The sequence below is a fragment of the Macrobrachium nipponense genome, chromosome 1 (assembly GCF_015104395.2).
Source record: "Macrobrachium nipponense isolate FS-2020 chromosome 1, ASM1510439v2, whole genome shotgun sequence".
In the NCBI taxonomy this organism is placed as follows: Eukaryota; Metazoa; Arthropoda; class Malacostraca; order Decapoda; family Palaemonidae; genus Macrobrachium; species Macrobrachium nipponense.
Genome location: NC_087200.1, coordinates 199238638 through 199242970, shown reverse-complemented (window position 1 = coordinate 199242970; position 4333 = coordinate 199238638).

The window sequence follows — 4333 nt, the reverse complement described above, 5'->3', positions numbered from 1 at the left end:
ATGAAGTTATAATTGGATGAATTCTTAATTGATCAGTTCTTATAGAAAAAACCCTTCTGGAAAGCTCTGTAAGACAGAAACTAATTTTTGTAACCATCTCCCCCCTGACTTTCAAGTCTCTTGTCATTGGGTATCTGGTCATTAGAGCTTTTACTTGGGTCTAATTCTTAATATGGCTTAAAGTAGTTGCTCTACGCTAAATTACTATTGGTTTTTTTGTTCCCCATCTGCATTTTGTCTTCCTATGTGGGGATAGACCTTTTATTAACATTAACATGTAATTTAACATGGAATATGTTATCCTTGGAATGTAGAAGGGGGGCCAAGGATTGACATCATTCTTCCTCACTAATAGTACTGGGTTTAGTAATGACTTAACTGATGACCCTCAAAGCACTAGGGGCATGGCATATAACTGGGTACAAGGCCTAGTGTGTCCCATAAGAAGGGAGTTAGTCTGTCATACAGGTGTTATAATAACCCTCGTCTCTCGAATAAACAACCGAAACATTGATGGCGAATGTTTGGAGGGGACAATTTTTTAGCTCCTCTAGAAGAATCAGATCAAATGGACTTTCCTCTTACTCCACATTAAAGCCATATGAACCTGTGAAACATAAAAGAGAAGCAAAAGTTTAGACTAGATCAAGGCTCTATTCATTTTCTCCTTTGGAAATGGAAAGTGGTCAAGATATTTGGTATAGGAATGGATGGGAAGATGTCATCACATATTTTTGTGTTGACAAAAAATATGATCAAAAGCATGACCAAAATCAGTTGAAAAGCTTTGACAATATAGAAAACTGAAATTCTACGACCTCTCAGGAAAGAAAAGCAATTATTTTTAAAAGCTTCAAAGATTAAAATAATTTGATAACATCTCTTTCTGTGACCTAAAATCCTAGGTGAACTCAAAGGTGAGACCATAGGCACCAAAACTCTTTGGGTGCTCCAATTGTAATTATGTTTAGTCAACGGTAGAATTAAACGGTGGCAGCACATGCACATACTGCAGTTCTAGTATCTTGCAACAGTGGAATTGTCCATCACCATTTTGTGTAAACTGCACCAGGTGAAAAGAATGCGTATTCTATACATAAATACAACACCCAATTAAGAGCATTGCATGGTAGAGCAGGAGTCAATAAGAGAATTAAAATGAGACCAGAGAGTAAGGATTTCTTATGACCCATCAAGAAAATTATGTACAAAATAATAGCTGGCAAAAATATTGGAACAAGTAGTATGGGAAATGCATATCAGGGGAAAATAATGCACAGACTAAAAATGCAAAAGAAAAATCTCTACTGAACATATCAATGAAGATCTCAATCCTCTACAATACCCCCCAGATGCTGAAGCCTTGCCGAGGATGGGGGGCTTAGGGTTCACAGCTGGGCCCTGATGCCTGGTGGGAACTACTTTCTCGCTGGGCCTTGGTGCCCAGCTGTTGATCCAACTAAATAAGTCAGCTCTTTTCCTTTTACTAAAACTTTTCATCCTTCTGCTTCCTCCCCCTATAAGTCCCATAGATCATCGTATAATTTGGATTAATTGTTGTGGATTTTTCCACCTTTGTAAAATTTATTAGACATGAAAATAGGAAAAGATATCATAGCTGGGACTGGGTTTATATTCAAAACTAAATAGTGGGAACTGTGGTAGGATCATCAACTGCCCGATAATGTTCGGACCTGAGAGATCAAGCGGAACTATTCTTTAGAGCTGGACCACGGATTCCAGGGGGGTCTGGTTCTGGGTTAGGACTCTCGGCATTCTATCCGGTTTGCCCTTAACATGATTGGGGTGGGGATGATTGTATTCTTGTCATACTCTCAGTCCTATCAAGCGGGTTTGGCCTACACTTGAGCCACTCTAATCATGTTATGCCATCCCCAATGGGGTAGGGTAGGGATGCGGACATTTGGGATTCGGTTCTCACTTGTGCCATTGGTGGCGGAATAAACTCCAAGAAAGGCTGATGATATTTTTGTAAGGTTTTCAAGTTTAATTTTTTTTTTTATTATACCCCCTCTAATCTTTATGACAAATAAATATAAGGATTCGAGTACCCCTGGACCTTTTGATGCTTTGGCGCAGATGACGACTATGGACAAGGACTTGGACCACCCCCAGGAAATTTCAATTAATCAAGAGCACGATGGTAGCTCTACAAAACATTGTGTTGGAAAACTATCTAATGTGAAAAACTTGCGAGTGCTACATGTCGTGGGTATACCAGTGCAGTGCGACTATGACATTATTTTGACAACCTTCCGTTCCTTTGGAACTATAATTGAAATAAGAATGAATTTCCTTGAAGTCACATCAAAATGGGAAGCATGGATTACTTTTAATTGGAGGTCGTAGATTCGTGCCTCCTTCGGAGGAGCCAAAGAAAGTCACATGAAGTATAGCGCTATAGTGCCGAAGAGGAGAGCCGACCTAAAGACTAAATAGCCAATACAAAATGAAGCTTACATTCGTCCTGCATTCGTTTCGTTCTGTTAACTGTAATTTAGGCATCAGTCAATTTTTTTTAAATTATCAGAATTACGAATTGGCAACTGTTAACTCCGAGAAATTCTGATTGAATTATAATTATAATTGTTCTGACTGAATTATAATTTTCCCTTACAAAGAATACTACCTAATGTTTTCATTTGTTTTATTCATTTATTCCTTTATTAAGGGAGTGTTACAATTGTCCGTTTCGGTAGGTTCAAACTCTTTCTAATGTTTTTCTGCTGTCACTTTTCTCAGCGCATGCGCCTAGAGCATTATCGCTCAGTTTCCTTATTTTTCGCTTATTCTGGGAGTAAGCCTACAGACTTCTTTTTTCTTCTTCTTTTTGGGGGAGTAAGAAAGGTTTATGGAAGAGCCTGAAAAGGAATTTTAGGATAGGATATTTATGTTTTTTTTTTTACTTCATGCACGTCAGGTCAGGGAACATACCACATAAACTTTTGGTAAATGATTAGTCTTGTATGCTGTTTTTCCATGGGGGAAATTATGAATATTTCCATATGAACACTTCCCTAGCACGTGCATACGTCTGTCGAGCCTTCGTAATGAAAACAAACTACACAAAAAGATTTTACAACTTCTGAATGTTTTTTTTCTACAACTTCTGCAACTACTAACACCTGTAATCTAGTTTTGTTATTCATTTAATTGTGACAGAAAGATAAACCTCTCAAAAAATAAGATAAAAAAATCATACACACGCCAGAAAAAACGTCAGCGGTCACACGGGACGAGTCAGCTAGTCCTATGACTGGTATACCTAAGTACCTGTTATACCCAGTCACATGCCTTTATTTTTTTTTTTGGGGGGGGAGGGGGTGATTGGAGAGGTGCCCGGGTGTTAGGGGTTAGGCCATACGGTTCCTTTCAGAAAGAGAGGTCGACCGCAACTAAAAGAGAATAAACACAACTAGCAGCATTGGTTTGCCTTTGTTCAAGGGCAGGGCTCATACTTTGCCTTATCATACATCCACCACCCCTTCCCTAAACCCAACCCCATCCCTCCAAAAAAGTGGGCATACCAGTCACCGGCAATCTGAACCATTTTTTTTTTTTTTTTTTTTTTCTAGCGGGTGCCTTCAAGAACAGGACGCCCAAGAATATTTAGAAATAAGCAGATAAATTAAAATCACTAATTGAAGGTGAAGAGGAATGATGTTTGTAATAAAAAATAGTACTCAAATTACATTAGACTTATTTTTATATCTATAGTTTCGTTAAATTTTGCACTTATGTTTATATATATTATATATCATAGACACCGTTGGTGTTTCTATAATCTATCTCTCTCTCTATGTTCAGTTGATCGTACCTCGATCACGTTCACCACGTTCGTGCGCAAAGTACGGGAAAAATCACGTATACTGCTAAGCTTAAATAACTTTAGGTATCTGATAAAAGACAAGTTTGCAGCCAGTGTCGAACCGTGGAACTTCCCCCACCCGTCCTCCACCCCCCTCTCTCTCTTCGTTTCTTTTTTTGTATTCAAGTCCTGACATGAAGGTCGTCTTTGAGTCAGGCACTTATATTTGGTGGTGAATGGTGACAAGCAGATCCTCGGTATTTCCCCCCAAAAACTTCTCCCTCAAATGAAAGCTGCTTGAAAACCCGTTTTCTCTTAACTCTTCCCATCTGGAAATGATATATAAAAAAAAATTAGAACACCTCAGTCAGTATTCCGCACCTAGACTAGAGTCAGTTCTGCCCTGACAGTTGCTGTAGGCACACGGAGGGAGAGAAATAGAGTTATGGCTAATTTTCCTATTGGCTTTTCCTCAACTGCAGTCCCTCCTCCTCCTCCTGACGG